The following is a 26404-nucleotide window of genomic DNA, read 5'->3' as shown; positions in this document are numbered from 1 at the left end:
TTGTGTTCAAAGACAGAAAACCAATTACATTCCGAACAGATAAAGGAAGTGAGTTTACTAATAAAACAATACAGAAGTACTTAGAGGACATCAAAATAAAACATATTACAACTAAAAATCCTGATATAAAAGCTAGTATTGTAGAACGTTTTAACAGAACTCTAAAAGAAAAAATGTGGAAGTATTTTACAAAGTATCAAACGTATAAATATTTAAATGTATTACCTCTTCTTGTGAAGTCATACAATGAAGATTATCATTCAAGCATAAAGATGTCACCTGCAAATGTTTCTCAAAATAACCTATTACAAGTATGGCATAATCAATATGATAATAAAATAAAGAAGAAGAAGAAGGAGTATCCAAATTTCTCAAAATATCTTAAGATTGGTGATACAGTACGAATTAGTAAAACTAAACGTACATTTGATAAAGGATATATGCAAAATTGGACTTGGGAAACATTTAAAGTGAAGAAGATAATACCAAGAGATCCACCTGTTTATGAAATTGAAGATTTAAACAAGGAACCACTGGATGGGTTATTTTACAGAGAGGAAATACAACCTGTGACGTTATCAAAGACATTTTACATAGATAAAATCATACGTACAAGAAGAAAAGGCAGCAGAAAAAAATATCTTGTTCATTGGAAAGGATATCCTTCTTCTTTCGATTCCTGGATACCTGCATCATCCGTAAAGAAGATCGAGAAGTACAATGGAACCTGATGGAGATTTTTACGTTACGCTTCTTAGTAATAGTTCTATGGAATATTTTCCTGACAACACCTTAACATCATACACTACGAAACTTCATCAAAGAATGGAATTCCATGAAAAGTGGGAAGTGGCTATTGTTGAAATTCATTATCCTCATTCAATACTAAATATTAATGAAGAAAATAATAATTTTTTTTACAAACCTGCAAAAAGTGATGAATGGAAATTTATAACTATTCCTGTACGTTATTACACTGACATATCAGATTTGATAAAGATAATAAATACGTACAACAGAAAATGAAAAATGAAATGAAATCTTTGAGTTTTACGTCCCACGCTTATGCCGGTTAGGCTAAAGGAGACGGTGATTATGAGAGATGAGTGAAATGGTGAAATGAAGAAAGTGGGAGGAAACGGGAGAACCCCGAGAAAACCCACGAGCACGGTGTTTGTCCACCACAAAGTTCACTTGGCGGGGGCTGGGATCGAACCCGGGACCCCAAGCACCAGAGGTGAACGCTCTGCCACTGAGCCACCGCGCCCCCCATACGTACAACAGATTCACAAATTTACATATTTCTTATACTCGTGAGAGTAATACCTGTTTTATACGACGTCTTCATAAAGACATAGATGTAGACGTTGTATTATCACCAAGTGTTAGTGCGATGTTGGGGTTTGATCCAAACGTTGATTTAAAGGATATGCAACAAGGCCAAAGCATTCCAAATTTTCGTTTAGAACTTCCATCTACAATGAATGTGTATTGTGATATAATTCAATTTGTATTTGTTGGAGATACAGTAGCACCATTGTTACGAATCATAAATATGAATCCTGTGAATCATACATTTGGAAGTAGTGTTATAGAAATTTTTAATCCTCCACATTATGTGCCTATAGAAAAGATGCATTTTGAACACATCAAAATAGATCTAAGAGATAGTACAGGCTCTCCACTGGCATTCACTGTATGCGTTAAACTACATTTTCGACCAGTGCGTCAACATCGACAAATATGAATAATCCATATTTACAATATTATCAAAAACAAGCTCTTTCTGGAACTGGAAACGTTTATGTTGGATCCCCTAACAAGTTGGACATGGTATTGGAAGTTTCCTTGGAGGATTATTTCGTTCTGTCATGCCACTAGTAAAACAAGGAGCTAAAACAGTAGGAAAGGAATTATTAAAATCTGGAGCAAACGTTATTACTGATGTCATCATCGATAATCAACCTATTAACGAATCCTTTTATCAACGAATGGGTGAAGCGAGATCCGTCTTGCAAGACAAAGCAAAAAATAAACTGAAATCTTTGCTAGGATCTGGATATCAACGAAGGAAAAGAAGAATTACACATCTTTTCACCTTTAACCCTTCATCATTACACATCATCAAGCGCAAGAAGAAGAAGGGAAAGAGGAAACGTACACAGAAAACAAAGAAAAATCAGTCTTATAAGAAGAGGAAGTTATCACACGATATCTTTGATTAAATCATCACCACCATGGCTTTCTTACATCATCAATCCTGCGAGTGTGTAAAAAGTGAACTAGATATTTTTTCTACAAAACCAACGCAAACCTGTATATTGGATAATCATGTTGTTACATACAAACCAATCAGTTCACTAGCTCATAATGCTCCTATAGAGTTTGTCATCCCAGGAACAAGTGATGAATACATAGATCTACCACATACTCTTCTTTACATCGAAGCTCAAATCGTTAAGCCTGATGGATCAGCATTTGTTGAAAGTGATAAAGCTGTGGCTCCTATTAATGACTTTTTAAATTCTATGTTCAGTGAAGTGGAAGTGTATTTAAATAACAAACTGATTTAATTTCCATCTCATAATCATCCATATCGATCATACATTGAAAAACTGTTAAATTATGATGATTCTGCTAAAAATACTCAGCTTCAATGTGCATTCTGGTTTCAAGATACTGCTGGACATATGGACGCAACATCTAGTGGTAATAGAGGATTTCAACAACGTTATGAATTAACAAAAAAAATTGCAAAACTCGACATGCTTGGACATCTTCATTGTCATATTTTTAATCAAGATAAATTTTTAATCCAAGGAGTAGAATTACGTCTCAAGTTAATTCCTGCAAAGCCAAACTTTTGTCTCATCGCTAGTGATTCGCCTGTTGAGGCTAAAGTGAATATTTTAGACGCTGCTTTACATATTAAAAAGATTAATGTTAGTCCTACAATAAAACTAGCACATAACAAGCTTCTGCAATCAACAACAGCCAAATATCCTCTCACAAGAGTGCAAATGAAGTCATTCGTCATTGCAAAGGATCTTCAATCAAAAACAATTGATAATTTATTTAAGGGAGTATTACCAACTCGAGTGATTGTGGCGTTTACATAAAATGATGCCTATACAGGAACAATAACTTCAAATCCATTTCATTTCAAACATTTTGACATCAATTTCTTCTCTCTATACATTGATGGAAAACCTGTACCTTCAAAACCATTACAACCAAATTTCGAAAACAACCTCTATGTTTCCTCATATCATACCTTATTCTGTGGATCAGGTATTCACTTTTCCAATCATGGCAACAATATTCCTCGTCTTGCCTTTCCTCAAGGATACACTATCTTTGTTTTCGACATTACTCAAGATGGAGAAGCCAGCGGTGTGCAGCATTGGAACCTTATACGTCACGGATGTGTTCGTCTGGAAGTTCATTTTACGAAGCCTCTACCAGCACCTGTCTTATGCATCACGTATGGAGAATTCCAATCTCTCTTAGAAGTGGATCATCAGAGGAACATCATCATGGATTTTTAAAGGTACGTTATTTAAATATCATATCATATATGTACATGTCTGCATTTTTATACATGATGTCCTCTGCACTAGATTTATTGAATGCTTTGCAAACAAATTCTTTATTTCACAATCATTTCGTTGGCGTACATGCAGCCAACCAATTACCAACACATGTTCCACTACCTGCAGCTATCATCATAAATACAGATCCCTCGAACAAACTTGGCACACACTGGATTTCCGTATATATTCTTACTGACGGACGTGCCCACTACTTCGATACATTTGGATTTCCTCCATATGTAATGCAACATATTCAATTTCTACGTAGAAATTTCATTTCTTATACATTTAATAATAAACAAATTCAAAGTGTGAAATCGTCCCTATGTGGGCATTATTCATATCTTTCCTATGCTTCAAAGCTAAAGGAAAGTCCTTAAATGAATTGCATTACACTTTCTCATCAACTCCAGAAAAAATGATCGTCGTTTGCTGTATTTACTTTTACAGGTAATCATGTCTTCATTCTTCTTCGTTTGTTTTGATTACTTTCTTTTCGTATTATTGCAGGTAGTCATTTCTTCTTCTTCTTCTTATTTATTATAATGTGTTTGTATATATTATAATTTGTTGTTTTATTTGTTCATGATTATAGATAAAATAGATTTTAAGTTATGTTTTTCATTTTTTTCATTTCAGAGAGTAAAAGGATCGTCATCGTGTATATGGACATCATCATTGTACAGTACGACTTCTATCTACGCTTCCTCACCATCATCAACACCAGTAGTATCATCTGCGAGGTTAATATCATTAATTGAACTGTGTATAGACAGCATCAGTGAACAGTATATGGCAGCTGTGAAGTTATCATCACCTGAACAATGAAAAAATCTAACGTTCTTTTAACAATGTACTATACTTACCGTCGTTTTAAGTGTGTAAATAGTTTCATCAGCAACAAACACTTTGTATTCTTTTTTCTCTTTGAAAACAAATGTTTTATTTCTTATTTTCTCCGTTTCCTAATAAATAAATATGTTTTATGATCAATTATGTAATTAAATACACATATCATAAAACATATTTTTAAGTCATTGAATTAAAGAATTTCATAGTGGTTTTTAAAAAAAGATTCTAAGACTGATTTTTAATTCAATGATGTAATCACATAACTACATAATAATAATGAATTCAAATACTTAATCAGTTATTCTTTCGTAAATTAAATCAAGTATATGAATTCAATATTATTATTATGATAGGACTTTTGTTTTTAAAATTTTAATATTAATTATTTTAGTTCCTTTTTTTAAAAAAAATAAAAAAGTCCTATCATACTTAAGACAAAGTTGTATAATAATAATAATAATAATAATAATAATAATAATAATAATAATAATAATAATAATAATTTCAAATACTAATTTTTATTTTAACATTCATTTCAAGAATTTGAATTCATTATGATTATTATTATTATTATTATACGTACCACTTATAATATACGAGGAAAAAAATATGATAGGATTTTTTCTTATAATAATTAGTATACTAATTAAAAATCCTATCATATTGAGGTGTATGAAACGAACACAAAACACACACACACACAAATAAAACATTTCACTTTCACTATATATATTTTTATTACATTTGATATTACGTTATTTAGTATACATGAAAAAACAAATCAATTTTCTTCTTCTTTATGAAGAGACGTTCACTTCATTGATACCCTCCGAAGGTTGAGTATCGGTTTCCCCCACCATGGCTGTGTCGATACACTATCAAATAAATCAGCCATAATTGCATCTATGAGTTTTTGTTCGCAAAATACCTTCATTTCCAATTTTAATCGTTCACCATCAATGTTCACATCACTGTTCTTATCAAGAGAGACACTTGTAAAACTGATGTTCATACCATTAATAATACTCTGTTCATCTACACAGGTATGTATTCCGGCAAGTACTCTGCATGTAAGACACTGCAATTGTACATGATTACGAATAGTATCTGTACACAAGTCAAAATATTCACGTAGCACAACACTACAAACTTTACTGTTTTCCACAGCATGTTCAATACACTGTAATATTTCCAAGAAATAAAGCCAATCACTTGAAGTTAAATACACAGTGTTTCGATGAGCATGAAGTGTTCCTTTCTTCTCTAACTTCACTAATTTTTCACCCATTAGTTTTCGCATCACCAGTTCGTTTTTTCGACCAAGAGATTTTATAAATGTAATTTCCACTTGAGAATTTAAATAGTCCGTAACAAATGGGGGTCAAATGTACAAGTTTCTCCCACTCTGCCAAATTTAACTCCACTCCAAACACAAGTCCTTTGCCAACACAAATCACTGGCTCAAATGTATCACTATCCAGTCCAATACAAATTAATTTGGTTTTCATTTAATTAAGTCCATATTCAACATTTAACAAGTACTCTTTCTTGGTATCCATATTTGATGCACAAGCACTCAAAGACATGTTACTCCAGTCGCTGGCCAGCACAGAATAACGACACTATGCATACAGATGACTGTGTATGCATGAAGAGGAAGGGAGCGAAGAGGAAAATTCATGTTTCATCTTGTTTGTACATGCTACCATACACTTACGATTAGCATACCAGTTCAGTAAATTCAAGATCATGCATGTTACGTCCAGATACATTAATCTTCATTCTTTTATATATTAAACAGACATTCCCACTTTGTAAATACGTTAATAATGCACCATTATCTGCTTCCAATTTTTCAGTACAACGTCCAGGTAAAATCACTTTTTCGCCTCCTTCAAATGTCACACATGCCTTCCTACCATATACCGTTGTAATTATCTCACAGTTTACAATACGAAATGGTACTCCAATCTCCAAATCTCGCATTTTTGTAAAGGGTACCATTGATGGCTTATTAAGCTTATCTAATAAACTCATTGACGATGACATCTTTAAATTTTTTGACGTTTCTTCCTTTGCAACAGCTGCTAACAGAATGATCTACACAAGCACATAAGTTCCGCTTACGCTCTTCGCAGGAGGGGTGGGGGGTTTGGGGATTCAAATTATTAGCCAATAAACGACAAGAACACGAAAAAGGCATGTTTTATCTTGTTTTTTACATCTGGTAGGCGTCCAAGACTATGAGTATAGCAACAGCCGGTTCTCACAAACCAACACAAAATTTCCCACGGGCTTCTGTGGTAGCCGTAAAAGGCTATGAACATAACAACTAAAGGCTTGTCGAAACTTGCCTCCCAATTCCAGGAAATGATATCGATTTCTAGGAAAACAAGATAATTTTTTGCTGACTCGGCCGTCTATACAGCCTCTATTCTACTCTGACGAGCAGAAAATACCAAAGGGATTGTTCGGATATATATTAGAAAAAGATATAAACTGGCGAATATTAGTTGAACGACCAAAATGGTTCGGATTCCACTATAATCAGTAGTTCCGTGTCTCCTTTAGCGTAGCAGCCATAAATGTGGGGCGTTGGACTGAATCAAACCAAAAATCTATTTTAGGCAAAAATCTATTTTACATGGTCCGTTAGAGTGTGTTTTCTTCTCCAATCTTGAAACCTTAGGCAAAGACCATCATTGTTGCAGAATATTGCTTTCTTTTCCAATACTCGACAACCTATAATATACCGTGCATATTACGAAGTTAAAATATTTTAATGTAATTATTGCCAGTTTGTCTAAATACAATAGATTTATTGCGGACACATTGAACAATTAAGAGGATTTAAATTATCAGTTCACAGCCCATTCTTAGAAGAAGATACACCTGGAAACTTAGAATTTACTTTTCTTGTGTCTGTTCTGCTGTAAGTAATAAGAGAATGCACACACACCTGCTCAGAATAGATGGCAATAAAGGTTATTACAAGATTCAATACCAAGTTGCAATCCATAAAACAATCCTCTTTTTTGCTTTTTCTTTCAATATTAAATAATTAAATATCTGAAACTTTCCACCTTTAACGATAAAACACTTGCTTATAATAACGGCAAGACTAGTTTTCATATCAAAACTGATAAATAACTAATTGTAGCAGGTGTTCGGTGTACAAGTTATATGGCAGAATTTTCATAATGAAAATTCATTCTGTTGTGTATCGTCAATTTTGTGCGCCAGTCTTAAAGGACATGTTTGCATATCCATGGCAGAAATGTGGGTACGTCAGAGGAGCAATAGTTGGTTCATTTACAAATGTTCTGGAGCTGTGCAGGATTTACGTATAACCTAAACAAGCTATACCTTAGGGCCCCATACTCTTGGGGACCCAAAGAATTCAAGGAAAAAGTTGAATGTACATTTTCAAAATATAAGAAAAAACAATAAATAAAGTAACATCTACATATAGCAACCGTGCTTCGTTTGTGTAGACCCCTATGATGCAAATAATGGGGCCCCTTCTGCTAGCCTGCATCGTAAAATATCACTGGTTTCTTCATTTCTGTATATAGGGTCCTACGTTCATTTGGACACATAAAGGGCCCCATTATCTTCAGTAGCTTAGGGCCCCACCAAACCTAAATCCAGCTCTGTTCTGGAGACTAATAGAAAATAGTGTCTGTGGTCATGAAGATTGTGACGAAAGTGCATTTGTTAAGTGTTTGTACTGCTCCACGATACTGTGTGCTAATCACTTCGTTTTGACTCTCCATCATCACAACTGAACAGCAAAAGGTTAGTAGGTTAATATTTGCTTATGTGCATCAGTTTATATTATTTTTCTAATAATTTTTCTATTAATTTTCTAATAACTTCAAGACATACTCTTGTAAAGTCATATGTACTGTTGCACCTAACTTATATTACAACATTTAAATACTATGCATAATCGCAACACACATAGACTCATATATATATATATAGCACACTTTGAAATAGGTATAAATTGTTACGGTACTGCTATTCCATTTTTCACTACAGGAATTTCAATTTAATTAACGATTTCTCTCTCTAGTCTCAAGATCTGATTGGTATAGTGGCTATTGTACTGCATTAACTACTGCATTAGTTAAAACCCTGCAAGTGCTCGCACGACCGTGTTTCACAACACAAGTCTAACTCAAACAAATTTTATATGTTCCTGTGGGTAAGCGAGCTCTTAACTCTGAAGTGAAAACAGATATGTTAACTTTGGTTGCGGAAATGGATTCAGGAGTAAATTCCAGTGCTATTTGATACCCCACATGACACCCTTGCCATTTATCATATTTGACCGCAATTCAATATGGCGCCTTTCAAAATGGCGATTATTCACTGGAAGTACTCCTACATATAGATGCTCTACCTTGGTTTACAATACTGAAGTCAGATCTATCAAAAGCTTTTTTTCATTTTTGTGTCAAAAGGGTATTCTTGGTCATTACTTACTGGATTTCAAAATGGCGTCGGTGTAGCAGCTCAACGAAGCATTTGCGCATCGAGTGACTATTACTACGTTACTTAGCAACTCGAACTGAATCTTGTCACAAATTTTCGTCAAAATTCAACTCTCACGGTTTATGGACTTTCCTCGTCAGTCAAACATCTAAAAGCACTGGAACACTTATCTAATTATTTTAGATTAAAAGATCAAAGACTAAACTTCAAGTCTGTATAGGATTCTATTCTACATTTACATAGTTTCCGCCGACCTCACATGTAAGGGACCATATGTTGGTCGCGCAAATCAGATGCAGACATACGCCATCTGATTGAGCATGAAAAGATATGGAGAACACAGAAATTTAAGGTGCTGAGGGCCATAGGGAGTGGAGCGAGGAAAGAGGAAACATTGAATGTCGGCAAAATTGAAGAAAGTCAGGAATGACGGGAAAAGTTAATTTCTTGCAAACAGGGAAAAAAATCAACCAAAAGAACGAAATTAAACATAACAAGGGCATCAAGGACGAAGAAAGACCATAATCAGGGTTGCCATCCGGACCGCAGTGTTGCCAGCGCTGTATAACATTGATATGGAAGATAGCACAGTATAGCAATTCATGCACAAGGAAAAATACTAGTAACACAAAAGACAATTGAAAAGACTCTGTACACGTGCGTAAAAAGGTTTAACGATAGTCGTGAGTAAATAATGTACATGAGGGAGGACAAATATAGACATGAAAGTGAAGGGGGTACACATTGCTTCCACATATGTATGTTCTTGTTTCGGAACCCAGTGGTAACTTTCCAGCGCGCATGGTCGCTGAATTCCCCAATGTGAAAGCATATGCAAGCAGATCACCGAATATGACCAAACGGAATTTGCAATTGCAAGTCTTCCTGGAAGAAGTTTTGTGGCCCGATCTTCAGGGTAAGGATCGTGTTTAGCTTTTGGTTGACTCCTGGACTCCAAACAAGGATGACACTCTTTACAACATGACAGTTCCTGACGGTGTTCAGTTCTACAAAAAGCTGATTCCTCCAAAATGTACAGGCCTTATACAACCTGCTGATGTGTTCTTCTTTCGTCCATTCAAAAACATGGTGCAGTTCATCACAGATACGTTAGTGTTCTCCAGTATTAATGTGTGGCAACGTGAGAACTTTCTCCGCCCTCAGTCATTTGTTCGTTACCAGTTTTCCTCTAGGCGATTCCAAAAAAATTATACGCTTTGCGTTTTTCAAATGTGGCTACTCCAATGAACATCCTGGACAGTTTGAAACACCTTCCGCATATTGCCTTGAAAAAGGACTCACAGAGGAATGCTGCAGAGACGCGTGTGACCACCTTGCTTTCATCCTTTGTGCTCACTGCGAGAAATGTTTGTGTGTTGACCACATATTCATTCGTGATCTTCACGTCAACTGCAATTAAACTACAAATGGTGCGTACTGTTCTCTATTTTCCTCCATTTGTATTCACGCGGGTGTAATATACACTCGCGATTACGTTAAACCTTTTTACGCACGTGTACAGTGTGTTTTCAATTGTCTTTTGTGTTACTAATATTTTTCCTTGTGCATGAATTGCTATACTGTGCTATATCTTCCATATCAATGTTATACAGCACTGGCAACACTGCGGTCCGGATGGCAACCCTGATTATGATCTTTCTTCGTCCTTGATGCCCTTGTTATGTTTAGTCTCTTTCTTTTGGTTGACTTTCTTTCCCGGTTTGCACGAAATTAACTTTTCCCATCATTCCTGACTTTCTTCAATTTTGCCGACATTCAATGTTTCCTCCTTCCTCGCTCCGCTCCCTATGGCCCTTAGCACCTTAAATTTCTGTGTTCTCCATATCTTTTCATGCTCAATCAGATGCCGCATGTCTGCATCTGATTTGCGCGACAACCTTATGGTCCCTTACTTGTCAGCACCGTCTATGATACAAAGATACGTAGAAAAATCAGCCAAAATCAGAAAAATCAGGTAAACACTCTACTACGCAGCCACCATGAAATGTGAACAAAATTTAGAAAAACGTACAAGTAAAACTTAGCTCCAAGGGTCAATTATCCCTTTTCGACTTTAAAATTAAAAATGACCTATAACGTGGTCTAGGCTTATTAATGAAACATTTATTAGGAAATATGGACAAGATTGTCTGAGCTGTTTTTCAGAAAAGTCTGAAAGGAAACTCGTGCCCCAGAATAAAATACCCCTCTACACTGAGAAAAAAAAATGTAGGTGGCGTACTTATAAAGATAGGTTACATGCGTAATTCATGTAATTTTTGGACTTAACTTACAGTAGACGTATAACGGAAAACGCATATTTTATAATACCTTCTGTATAAGTGTTCCATCTATACGTACTTTCTGTATGAAACAATGCAGGCGGTCAGGATCTCACATACAAATGGACGTATATAACATATAACTGATGAAGGTAACATAAGTATATGTACGTGATATACGGAAAACTGTTAGATGTCAGACATCCTACAATGGCATGATGTAACACCTAAGGGCAGTGCCTATGTAGCATACGGATAACTTATGCTCCATACTGATTTCTATAGTAAGCAAGAGTATACCGTATATTTGTACAATATACCGCTGTCCGGAGAAAGGATTTTTCCCTGTGCACGTTGAAAGATCTAATCTCTGGGCGACTGTACATGAAGGCGAACAGACTTACAGATATCAAGAAAACATTTTGTTTTTAGCATGTAGATATCATAAAACTTTTATATCCGTAGAAATTTCTAATTCATTTTTTTACGATTATTACACTTAGACCCCCTATTGTTGTTCGAAAGTAAATATAAAAAAGTAAGTTTTGTTTTACAATGTGAAACTACGACTTCTAAACTATGTGGAATCAATTCTTAAACTTAAAGTAGTACATCTGTAACTACTAGTTAGAAGATAGCAATTAGACGAAAGATATAATCTGTTCTTCGAACGCTAAACCCCTATAAAAAAAATCCATTACCCGTTATCCCTCATAGTTTTTGCTCTGTGGAGACTAATGTCGAAAGTGCTAACTGGTATATTCCTTATTACTGTTTTGGAAATATTACAGTATCAATAAAACAAAAGTGACCAAAGCACCAAATAAGTATTAATAACACTTGTATGACAATGTAGTATGTGAAACAAATAGGACATGAAAAAGCTGGGAAAGAATCGAAGGAGAGGAGAGGGATAAGAAAAGTATGATACAGAAGTGGAAAGACGATCAATAGATCAACAACAATGGGAAGGATGAATTGACAAATTTGACGAACGAGTTTACGATTCATGAGTTGCGGAATGCAGTACTGAAGAAAATAGCTACTCAAAACTATATTTTTACGCATGACGTTTGAGTCTTTGCAACGTAAAAGGTACACAACAAAGGTATATTTCTTTTAAAAAATCAAGAACTTTGAAACTTATGAGCCTTTCCATTAAAATCACTATCTTAGGTAATCTCTTCCTTTGAAGAACGAAATAAATAAGTTAATGTTTTAATTTTTATTTTTTAGAAAATAAGACAAAACACACAATATAGCTTTAGCAGTAGAATTATTTCAGATACTCAAAATTAAAAAGAGAAAGCTTACATACCAGCGACGTTATATCCACTTTCTGCCATGCTGCTCATACTAGGCAACGATACATGATCCGAAGACGATTCTGAAAGAAAATAATTACAATTGTATTACTATTATTATTATCATCATCATCATTATTATTATTATTATTATTATTATTATTATTATTATTATTAGTAGTAGTAGTAGTAGTAGTAGTAGTAGTAGTAGTAGTAGTAGTAGTAGTAGCGGTAGTAGTAGTAGTAGTTGTTGTTGTTGTTGTTTTTGTTGTACAGTTATAAGCCTACTTTTGCACTTGCACGGTGCAATTACTGCATAGCATGTTATACTTTCCGTAATCATTTCTAGGTTGAATGTCATCTCGTTTATTAATGGACACTAATTTGTCTACAGTGCGCCGTATAAATGAATTTCAGCGTGCACTTTGATGTTATGAACTTTACAGGAAGACGACGATTCTTTCTAATGATCAATCCCAAATTTAGTAACATTTGATTTATGGTTTCATGTAACTGGATAGTGTATGGCTAACGTGCTTAAATCATGAATAGCAGAACTTGTTAACGTAGGATCAAACTGTTCAAACTAAAGTTTTTGCTAACCAATCGTGAAAAATCGAAGAAGGATTTCTCATACTAAAAAGATAATCCTTAAGAAAGTGGAAGCAAACACCTCTATCGTTTGTATAGGTTGTAGTACTTGTATTCGTCTTTCTCTCTCTCTCTCTCTCTCTCTCTCCCCCTCTGTCTTATTTCAACTTTCCCATGATGCTTTTGTATCTTTCTCTTCTATATGTATATATATATTATCTTTCCCTTCGTTCCTACTTATTGCTTCTCTCTCTGCCTTTCTCTTTCTTACACGCACACCTGTTTTGTGTGTTTCAAAGTTGAAGCATAACAAGTTTTGACGATCTGGTGACTAGTCGTAAAACAAACAGAAGTATCCCGGGTCCAAAACTTCAGGCGAATGGTCCGTTCGATCCGGTCGGAAAAACCTCATTAACGGGAAATTTCAGCGTCGTCTTTTTCGTGCTCTGGGAATATCATCTCCAGTTCTGGTCACTTCTGGACAAAATACCGTTTAAACGCAAGGCAATAAGTAAAATATCTTCTACCGAGTCTCAGTCGAATCACCGGGTCAGTTCGAGTTCAAATCCAGTGGCGGTACATAACTTTGTGACTCTATAACCTATTTCAGCTCTAGCGTGTTCATTTTATCTGTGTGACTTAGAACGTTATATTCATAATTGGTGAAACCGAGAGTGGATTTTCATTTAAAAAAATAAATCTTCAGAGATGACTAGAAAGTGGGTCCTTTTGTTTATTTTAAGAGAAGATTTTATTTATATTTGTTTAACAAAATTCGTTTTCATCCTATAATGTATCTCAACATCCTATAATTCAATTTGTTTTATTCAGTTTGAAACATGAAATATTCAAGGTCTACTACGTCTATACAGAAAATGCACTTTTGATTTGGCACATTTGCAACTTTTCATTATGATATAGTTTGGATTTCTAATATTGGCTCTTTCTTATAGTCATTTAGCAGAAAAAGTATCAGTCATTCATATTTTCCTTTCTTTGTTCCGTTTACATTAGTAGTCTGGAACAGACGGTATGGCCTACGCTACCTATTGGATTTATTATAATGTATTCGGATCAGTACGATTAATGCACACCACCGAATTTACAACCGTACCACATACAAACAAAGCATGTTCGTTAACCTTTCGGCATTATCCTACATGTGTCTCAGAACTCTATAGTTCCATTGGACATTTAGTATTGAATTTGACCATCAAGTTTAGTCATCATTCTGGAAGTAACTTAATGAGTGGTTCACGCAGCCTATATAATCGAATTATCTCTCAAAAAATAACTTCAAATATTACTTTTATATTGCTGTTGGATTTCTGTAAACGGAACTTTATAATGTTATTCTTCCTTTTACTACGTTTAAGATATACATTTTGTCTGCGTTCTCTATTTTCTCTTCTTCTTCTTCTTCTTCTCTCCCCTTTTCTCTCTCTCTCTCTCTGTCTGAATGCTGTAGCTTCGCCTAGCATTCATCCATGGGTTTCAGTTTTCCATTGCCTGTTTATTTTAGTTTCTCCCTTCATCACCTAATCAATCTTGTTTCGTCTCGCTTTTATTCTTTCATTTTGTCGATTCTAATACTCGTTAGTTCTTAATGTTTTGGCTCTACAGAGGTTAAAATTGAAACTTGAAGTCTTATTAGATGTATGTCACTTTCTATTGCTATAGAAAAATAAAATCAGAGGTGAAACATATTCTCGTAGACTGAATCCATATGAAGATCCTCCATGTCACTATCTACATTAGTGTTGCCGGCGAGACAAGAGATAAGTTTTTTTTTATATATTATGCTGTATATTTAGAAGCCTCGTCTCACCTCTATTCCTAAACGTTTCTTTCTTGTATCGTATCTATTCTCGGCAAGCTTCTTCTCGCCATCTTTTGAAAATTTCTCGTCTCCTCCTGTGCTCTATATACACTTGAGTTTTCGGTATAGTGCAAATACTATTCTTGAAGAACTAATTTGGTAATAGGAGCACTGGCGGCCAGTGACTAAATGCATAATGACTCGCTTTCAGAAATAAAATAACCATTTTATTAGAGTTTCCCAAACATATAATATTCTGATGGACTGAAAAATATACCCCGAGTCTTATTTAATTGTGTTATACAAAATTAGTGTAGGAATTCGTGTACGTTTACTCTGACACATACCAATTGCCATAAAATTTGCTGGATAAAAGCCTTGTTAATTTCACTCGAAAGCTCATGTTTACATCATATGAAATACAACTATGTGTCCATCTATTTTCATGGATGACATGATAGTGAGACAAAATACGATTCTCCCAAAATTAACTTCTACATATTTAAATTGATCGCAGAAATGCCAAACAACTCGAAAATTATTGGAAGTAAGGGTTAAATTAAATCAATGTGAGCAAATATACAATAGAAGGTTGGTTCTAAATATTCTATCATACAGACTTAAGTTTGGAGGATAAGAAAGATCAGTAGTGTCGTTCAGTTGTTGAAAACTACGACTTGAAACTGATCCCCGAATCAGAACTGCTATAAACGGCACGAGCGGTTGCACAGAAATTAACTGTTGATCATTCGGCTGTAGTATGGCATTTGAAAAAGCTATAGTGACCGCGACGAGTCGCCAAGCTTGTAATTAACACCAAACACAGAATTGATTGTCCCTTACACATGACGCATTGGAAGAATTTGTGGAGCTGCTTTCTGAACAGATATTTGAAAAAAACATGAAACAACAGAAGAGCAGCAACAATTTTACGAAACTTTAAAGACATTTCTAACGATCTACAAAAACAGCTTTTAAATAAATACTAGCTGAACCTGCGCTCTACACAGCGCATCATTAACATATGAGCATAAATCTCCTTGTTATTCCTCACAACATCTGTACATGTGCCTTTGAAGACACAAGTGAAGATGTCTTGATAAAAATCGGCAATGTTTACCATAAGGGGGGAGATTTTTTCAATATCTCGCACCGTTTGCAAGATTGAGTCTACTTCCAGTTGGAGTTTATAATTCATGTATGATCAGTGTTTTCTTTTTTCTTGCATGCAGTATGTAATAAGAAAATATATTACACAAACAATTGATTATAATGTCAGTGAAATATGGTGTTCATTGGACAAAATACTCCAAGCAATAAAGATTCATCTTAGCCTGGAGAAATGGTTATCCTTCGTTTTTTATTATATCATATAAATGTAACCAAAAAAGTTCTGTCTCTTTTTGTGGAGGTTTGTGTTCCACACTGTGAGCTAACCCCCTCACCATATAGACGTGGCAATGATCATGCAGCTAGAAATATGGAACAACCGCCACTTGTAAGCTTTTCCACAACTGAACACAAACAAAGGCGGGCCTATTTGATGCACCATGCGTAGTTTTTTTTAGATCTAACATGAAATATATCAAAACATTTAATCTTTTCCTTGCTACAATCGTCGTCAAGCATGTGCTTTCTTCGCGTTTTACCATGTCCTTACTTCTTTTTATTCATGTTGTATCAGTTATGATTTTTTTGCAATAGTTTATTCACATACAGAATTACTTCGTGGCCTAAGCAGCAATTTTTTAGAAGTTTTCCCTTCTGAGATATTACGCACCAAAAATGGTACCAAATCACAAACTTCAACTTTCGAACTCCCATAAATCTACAGTTCTAATAGTATCATAGTTGTTGATATTTCTGTAGACTTTTTACATGTAATAGTATTCAGTACAAAACTTATGAACCCCATTTTATGCCATTCCAGAATACAGTCACTTTAAAAGTGTAATTTTTTGGATTTTTTTTGGTGATTTCATGTATTGGTTTACAACCCTGCATATATATTCAGTTTCTCCTGTAAACATTCAGTTTCTCCTATAAACATTCATTTTTGTTTGGTGTTCGTCTACTTCGTATGTCCTGAGCAACTACAGTTTTTGTAAACGCTTGAAAATGCCAAAATTGGCACTCCACCGACAACAAAGATGGCCGCCATTCAGGAACACTTGTACATACGACAACGGGAATAGAGTTATTGCCTTCTCATACACAGGTTCGTCACACTCAAATTTTTATAATTTTCGGAGATGGTCGAGCAACCATTTTCACTATATTTGGACCTCTTCAGATGGATTGACTGAAAAGTAAAGGACAGGAGACTCACAGAAGAAGTGAATTGCTATGTATGAGTTTGTAACAAATTTGTAGAAGTAACACAATATCAAGTGGAAGTATTTTTTTCTAAGAAATCCATATCCGGCCGAGTACACCTCATTGCGTCTCTTGAGTCCTTTCAGGTTGCGAGCATGCCATGAGTTTCGCCATTCAGATTTAAGCAAGACGCCTGCAATGTCCGTCAACCCGCCATACGTAACTTATCTACTGGTTGCCTAAACGTAGTTTCCTCCTGCAACAATGTTAATCTTATGGGCTAAAAACGGCCCTTAAAATGTTGAATAGAACAATTACGACACAATTTTTGAAAATTTGAATAAGAACTGGACAATCTACACAAAATGTGGAATCAACCAGTGAAAAGGCATATTTTCTAGCACTTGTGGTTTCCGAGATCTCATCGTCGAAAGCATTGGCGACAAACGTATAAACTTAACATTTTAATATATAGAATAACTGAACCTGCGCTCTCTACATAGCGCATCATTCGCATATGAGCATAAAGCTGCTTGTCATTCCTCACAACATCTGTACATATTCCTTTACAGACACAAGTGAAAGACGTTTCGATATAAAAAAAATCGGCAAGGAGCATCACAAAGGGGAGATTTCTTCGATTATTTTTTCTCAATATCTTTCACCGTTTGCAAAATTAGAGGCTACTTCCGGTTGGAGTTTCTAAGTCATGTACGACCAGTGTTTTCTTTCTTCTTGCATGCAGTATGTAATAAGCAAGTACGTTACATATACAATTAATTATAATGTCAGTTATATATGGTGTTCATAGGGCAAAACACTCTTAAAATAAAGATTCATCTTAGAGTGGAAAAATGGTTATCCTTCCTATTTCAGTATTACTTGGCCAGAAAACAAACGCCTGAGACATATTCAACCCCTATATACAACAATGTGGTGGTGGAATGTATAATGAGTAGGATATGAGGGTTTAGTTTCTTTTTTAATTTCAACACTTCCAGTGTACCCATAAAAATGTAATGAAGAAATAATGCCCCTTTCTTTTAAATATTCAATTAGAACTGGACAATCTATGTAAAATTTGCAATCGATCAGTGAAAACGTCATCTTTCTAGAGCCTGTAGTTTCCGAGATCTCATTGTCGAAAGGATCGGCCACAAATATATAAATGCCCACATACATATAGTTTAAAAGAACTCCAAAGATGACAGCACAATTCATTTGCATTGACCTTGGAGAAGCTTATTAAAATAAAAAGGCTTTGAGCAATATCTTTAAAACATAAACTTTGTAAATAAAAGATGTATTTAAATACTAATTTATTTAAAGTACATATACTTTAAAATATTGAAAATGAAATGAAAGTTTTACGTCCCTCGATCATGCCGGTTAGGCTAAAGGAGACGGTTACTATGAGAAATGAATGGAATGGTGGAATGAAGAAAGTGGAAGGAAACGGGAGAAGCCCGAGAAAACCCACGGGCACGGTGTTTGTCCACCACAAAGTCCACACGGCGCGAGCTGGGATCGAACCAGGGACCCCAAGCACCGGAGGTGAACGCTCTACCACTCAGCCACCGTATCTCCACTTTCAAAAATTATCTTTGTTAAACGTGAAATCACAAATAGCTGTAACCCAAAGGTTTGAAATCCAAAGTTAGAGGTAGGAGTTCAGGCGTTTTTATATCACCATAGAAGACATGATACGATTTACTACCATCTTTCTTCAAAATGTTCATCCATTTCTTAGAGACCATATCCTACTACAAATCACAAACACTGCCAAGTCTCTCTTTAAAGTCCAGCTTCAAGCCACCTACTCAGGACCTCACGTACACTTCACTTTCCACCCAATTGAACCTCAACATGATTTGGACTCTTAGATTTATGGTTTTCGCTTTCTTGTTCTTAAATACTCGATCCGTCTTAAAACACAAACTCCTTTTAGAACAACTCCTACGTGAAGAACAAGTATGTGCCTTTGCACTCAATGAAACATTTCTTACACCCAGTTCACCATTCAAAATTCCTGGATATCAGTTATTACATTATGACTGTGCCAGAAATGTCCTTAGAGCGGAACAGCAATAGGCTGCTACCAACATCTTCCTGTCCGCACTCATACTTTACCCCACAATCTCCTCCAGCCTCTACCAGAACATAATCTTAATACAATCTACTTTAAATCCCTCACCATAACCGTAGCTACTATGTTCGTCCAGGACAGGGAGGTAGAGGGTTTCACCCGAGAGAGGCCAGTTATTTTTGGCTATTGCATCATTTCATCTTCTCATTCAGTATACCTTCATCTGAGTTACGCACTTTGTTGATTCATCACATCGATCTAGACGACCATGGATACCGACTCCGGACAAACAACACCTTCACCTTCTGTTTCAACTGGTATTATCAACAAGACTGATAAACGCAAAAATAGCAAAAATAGCAGGTGTATGATCTTGGTCGCGATCCCCAGCCCCAATGCGAACTACTCGCAGTCAGCAAAAATCGCCACCGCCAAAAATCACCACTCTTCGCAACATGTGCAACCTCACTCTACCGAGATGTACGTACCATCTCCTGACGATAGACAGCAATTTCCTTCTCTAGAAGATATCTAGAAGCCGACGTTCTATTCTTATCTACTTACTAATTACGATCCGAAGTTCAAAACGAGAAGCAAATCTTTCTTCAACTAACAAAGTATTTCACTCGAGCGCAAGTCACTCAGATCACTAAAACTCACAACGGTATCAGAATTAAATCACTAGATCCTAACTTTGCTACGACTAATCGAAATAAATACTCATTTGAAATTTTTGACAAAAACGCTAACCTGCAGAAACTAACAGATAAGCATAAAATCATGTAACCACCTCCACGAGGACAACGCGCTTTATCAGTAGTCATACGTGGAGTCGAACCAAGTATAAGCGACGATGAAGTCAGTGAGGAACTAAAAGGTGAAGGTCACTCCATTCTCATGTGTTGGCGCATTAAAAGCGTACATGGTGCAACTTACATGGTCCGCGTTTTGACTAACTCTCAAGAGACCATTGACGATTTACTTTGCAATGGAGCTTTCATTTATAAAAAACGCCACAGACTGGAGCCATCACACACTCCAGCTCCCCTTCCATTTTGTTGCGAGAAATGCCAAATTTATAACTCGCATAGCTAACTATGACAGTTCCGCGTATTGACTAACTCGCACAGCGGAATGCCGTAATCCTGCGAAATGCGGATACTGCTCGCAACTTCATAACACGAAAACCTGTCCAAACCTCCAAAATCCACCAGCGTGTAGTACTTGTGGAGATGCTCATCACACTTTTAGCTACAACTGCAAAGCACGGTCCCGTCCTGAACCAAGCAAGCCAGAACTAGTTGTGCTCTTAAAGGTTACGGTACCTACCGACAATCCTATGGATACGCCAACTTCTGTTTTTCAACCAATTCAAATCAACCAGTTTCTTTCCTTTCTCACCACAGCACTTCAAAATATTCTTCTCTTTCAACGGCAACACGTCTTCCAACAAATTCAACTGGCAGCCAAAAGAATCCTCAATGTTAACTTCCAAGCTACTTACTCTGGTCAAAATGTATATTTTCGCTCTTCTATTCGCAACACTGACCTTACAACTGATCCGCATTGAGTTTTCAGACATGGACTCTCATATTAGTTTATTGTTTCTGAATATCAGCTCCTTACAGGAACACAGGACTTTGTTTGAACAAATTCTTTTGGAGGAAACCATTCATGCATTCTTACTGAACGAAACTCACCTCACAGCTGCACGCTCTATCAAAGTTTCACTATCATGTACTTAACCATGACAACATCATACCAGCCCGCAGAGCAAATGGTGGGGTAGCTATTGGTATCCCTCGAAGCTTACCATATCGCATCTTTCATCCTACAATACAAAATATGTCTGATAACTTGGTTGTTACGCTGTATTTTTTCAAACCTTTATGTAACCATTGCCGCAATCTACATTCACCCTGGTCATGAGCTTCCTTATGTATTTTTTTCAATATATTTCCAATAACTTTGGAATGTTTGTAATCATGGCTGACATCAATTTTCACAACCGTACCGATCTCAAAAGCGCCACTTCCAGGATTTCATCATCACGCATACTACTGGCACTATTCTGCAACTACCCAAACTAACTCGACGTGTTTCCAACACTACACCGGATGTAGTCATAGTTTCGCATAATCTCATAGACCGATGCACTGTGCACGTACTCGATCCAATGGGCAGTGATCACCTTCCAATTAAACTTTCTATCACACGCCGAGTCTCCAACCTTTCCAATTCTATTCCATCACGTGAAGTCCCAGGTTTTGATAAAGCAGACTGGGAAGCATACCGCATTTCTCTTGAACACAGCCTTGAAAACTTAGAAGCCCCTACTACAGAAGAAGGATTATATCATGCACTTGACTCTATCACATCATCTATTCAGGCATCCGCAAACTCCCATATTCCCAAGTCAATTATTTTTTCCTTATCATCCTCAACTCCCACCCATTATCTTCCACTTATTCGTCATTCCAGAGAACTATATAGAGATTATCAACGTACTGGCAATGTCGAATCTTTAAGGCTTCATAGACAATTTCAACGAACAGCCCGAAATTAGATACTTGCATATAAACAATGCCGTTGGATATACACTTGAAATAAACTTTCAGATACTACTCACCTCACGAAATTTTGGCAAAAATTCAACACCCTAACAGGTAAAAAGACACATACACCATATCCATTAATTCACCATGACAAAGCTCTTCATACCGATAAAGATGAAGCGGACGCTTTTGCCGATTATCTACAAACCATTTTTACTACTCTACCACCTACTAATCAGTCAAAAACACATCCAGTCGAAAAAGTTAATTTTCAGTCTCCTCACCTTCAACCAAATCCATCCCACTCCCTTTCAGCTACCCATCCACTTACAACTCCTATCACGACAGTCGAAATTCAAGACACCATAGCACGAAAACGCAATATTGCCCCTGGACTAGATGAGATCACATATCGCCATATCAAAGAAAGACCGTATCTTTTCCTACACAACTTAGCTCTCATTTTTACCTTTATGCACAGAACAGGTTGCATACCGTCTCACTGGAAAACCTCGAAAATTTTAATGTTTCAAAAGCCGGACAAACCTGCCAATAGCGTTGCTTCTTACAGAGCAATTCAATTAACATCCATGTACAGCAAAATTCTCGAACGTGTTCTCGTTCACAGGCTCCATCAACACCTCTCTGTTAAAAACCCTCTCCCGAATCATCAAGCAGGCTTTCGTCCAAATTACTGTATCAACGACCAACTTTTACGAATGCTCACTATAATAACTTATCATTACAACACTATCAAAGCATCCTCCTTAGTATTATTTGATCTTGAAAAAGCATTTGATAAAGTTTAGCACCAAGGTCTCATTGCTAAATTGTTGAATTTCAAACTTCCTCTCGCCTACGTCCGTTTTATTTATAATTTTCTCTCTTGCAGATTGGTCTATATCTAAATCAATAGTGCTCTTTCACATCCCAACTTTCTACATTCCGGCGTGCCTCAGAGTTCAGCCCTTTCCCCTTCATTATGTCTTCTATATGTTGCAGACTTACCGCCACTTCCAGACAACATCCAACTTTTTCAATACGTAGACGATACGGCCTTCCTTGCCTTAGAGAACACAGTACAGCAAGTTAATACCGCTATGCAGTCTGCTATCAACTTCTTCGTCAGCTGGTGCGACCAGTGGAGTCTCAAGATAAATCCAGATAAAACGCAAACATTATTTCTTCTTCCTCCCAGAAAACGTAGTAAAAGTCAGAAAAATCCATCTTATCTCAATTTAACCGTTGAGGACACTCGCCTGAAGCCCGCTAATTAAACCTCGCCTGCAACCCGTTAAATATCTTGGTCTCATCATCAACAAACACCTTACCTGGCGTCCTCATTTAAAGACGTTTGTCGCTAAAGCTTATAATAGACTGAATCTATTACGACGCTTAACTGGAACGACTTGGGGCCTCAAATCATCTGTCGTTCTAAACACATACAAGGTTTTTCTACGGCCAATACTAACGTATGGGTTCGTGTTTTGGATTAACGCTTCTCCCTTTTATTACGAGAAACTAAAAATTCTTGAACGCCATGCACTACGTATTGCATTCCGCAATAAATTACCCAGCCCTACACATGAACTTTATGAGCGCCTAGCTTTTTCCCATATTTTATACCACCTCGAAACACTCCGACTGAAGTATATTACTAAACGGTCCGAGGAACGACATGCCCTCCTCTTAGATACTATGAACTTAGTTTATACCCCTTCCCACCCCTTCATCATACTTCACTTTCCCTTCTATTTTCTTTATATCATTACACTTTACCCCCTGATAATCCCGATCTTCATGCCGTTGCTGCTTATAAAACCGACTATTATTCACCTCTCATATTTCCATTCTATGTTGCACAGTAATCCTTTTGTTCTATCAGGGTTCCCACTGTCTCCATCATGGTCCTGAGCCAGCCCAGGACCAGAAGATAAGCTCATTCGTCCACTAACATATCCCACGTGTTGTGACGTCCGATACACTTCACTTCCATCTCATACATTTCCCTCATTTATGATTATAGCATTAAAGCTATAATGTCCATCATATGATCTCATAACCACAATAAAGGCAATGCCATCGCTTGAAATAGTACCTACTCCCCATCCTTATGATTACAGCATAATGCTATAATGTCTGCTGTTATACATCCACATCTATTTCTATATTTATCTTCGTAATATATGTATTATCTGTCAGGAAAGTAAATGTACACCTATTTTTCGATTCTGGCATTCCTGCGCTCCATCCGTGGAGAGTATGAGAATTAAATCAATCAAATGTTTACAGAGGGGCAAAGAGAAAAGTTTAATCTGAATAAGACATTGCAGAGAGGCACAAGCTGTGAATACGAATAGTGCATAGTGTAAATAAAGTACGACACCGAAAGAGAATGCCAGAATCAGCTGTTAAACGCAGAAAAAAGAGAAAGAATTGTCGAAGTGGGAACATAAAACACAAATACAATAAATACGCCGACAACTAAACTTTCACCACGCCCTGATGTTGGTGTAGTGTTTAAGGTGCTGGCTCACAAATGCAAAGGACGCCAGTTCAAATCTCTGGCAAGGTAGTTTCTAAATTTTTTTCTTAATAATACATAGAGCTCATGAGAGATAGTAAAAGAGGTTGTATTTAGTCTTTCGTGGCAATTATTATTGGTAATGTTTAGTACTGATAATACTTTTTGTCTTTGCGTATTGCTTTTATTCTTTTCTTCATTTCCAAAGAGAAGAATATCCGAACAAATGCCACCAAAATTACTCTTATTTTGAATGTAAACGCCATTTGCAATTAGTGAAGAATAAAAATTGAACTTTTCGACGTAGCTGCAAAAAAGTAAAAAAAAACATGGAAGTGGAGGGGTTCGAATCCATACTCATGGTTATTAAAATACAATTTTTACATGTCTTACACTTCTCGACCACGTTTCTACGTTAGCAAGTAAAAGGCTTGTGTTTAGGTTAGGCTGGTCAATACATTTTGCAAAGAGGTCCGGTTTAGTTCTGACGCAGCACAGGTGCGAGAAGGGAGCAAAACACTTTTTCTCTCACCATCTGTGTCTATTTATCTATCTATCTGTATATATAACGCTATTTGTGAATGCCATAACCATCCTAATTTTCAGCGGATTGAGACGAAACTTGGCACAAACATTAATTGTTGAAATATCTTGATGAGTTCGTTAACCAGAATAATCAGATGAAAATGTTCAAAATGGCGGCCCTTCAAACTCTTAAAAGGTTCCAAGGGAACCAAATTTCGCCCATAAATAGGTATTCAGAAATTTTGAGTAACTTTTCCTCTTTTACTGTAATATTTGTGTGCAGGGACTTATCCTCTTTTATTGAAATATTGAAATCCAATTCCCGGTGGGTTACTGTTGAACGATAAACGTGGTTCGGATTTCACTATAATCAGTATCCACATCTCCTTTGGCCATTAAGGCATAACTGTGGAACGCTAAACTCAAGCAAAGAAACAAACAATAGTTACTCCCCCTCCACTCTTTATTCTACATGCCATCTCTCCATTTGTCGATACAGTCCCCTTAGAGCTATGAAACTCTTCTTCCATGGTGAAATGGAAAAAGATTATGTAATTGCCGCTACTTTACAAGAATATAAACCAAAAAAGTCAGTAGGAAACACATTATAAAATTTACTTTTTGAGGCTCGTTTTGGCGTCCCTCTGACTCTTGCGCCCCGGGCAGTCGCCCGGGTTGCCCCGCCCAAGGTCCGACCTTGAAAGTATGGACGCATAACTAAGGGCTGCGGACGTGAGGTTAACCTTCATGTTATGCGACTGGTGTTTGAAATGTTCAGTAACTGATGGGTTAGTAAAATTATTTCGACGGTTAGTGATATTTAAAGTTTAGCTAAGACAAAGTTACCTAACCAAATACATTTGATATCGCGATGTTACAATTTGATTTTTCCTCACATAAAAAAGAGAAAAACAATACTAAAAAAACTCTTACTCGTAATAGGCTCCAACTAACAACCTAATTCGTACAGACTAGTTGCTCTGACCAACTGAGTTTCGATTTCTTACGCGAAAGAAATCTGTTATATTACGAGGCATGCTTTTCATTATGATCGTGCTGTTAATTTATTCTTTCGATAGGTAATTTCCACTCTTTGCTTTACATATATAAATAAATGTATGGATTCATATATTAAGTGTCTTTAGGTAATGTGTGTAATAATTTCGCGACAAATATACTTGCTTAAATGTATTGTATGCTATGATTTGCCCTGATTGTCTGTTCATATGGTGGTTGGAAAACACACGTCAAAACTATTCGAAGTAATACGAACACAGCTTAAGAACAGGGACTGAAATGAATCATCACTCGATTGACCTTGAGGACAAAAAACACCAAAGGGTAGCTATAAACGAAAGTTCAGCATGCATTTCTGTGGAGCTATGTTCAGTATCACGGTTCTCTGGCAAACACGTTTGTTCTTAGGAGTATATATTACAAACCTAACCTTTCGATAG

Source organism: Thermobia domestica, chromosome 6 (genome assembly GCF_964235325.1).
Source record: "Thermobia domestica chromosome 6, izTheDome1.hap1.1, whole genome shotgun sequence".
Classification (NCBI taxonomy): domain Eukaryota; kingdom Metazoa; phylum Arthropoda; class Insecta; order Zygentoma; family Lepismatidae; genus Thermobia; species Thermobia domestica.
Note: the sequence above shows the minus strand (reverse complement) of the source record.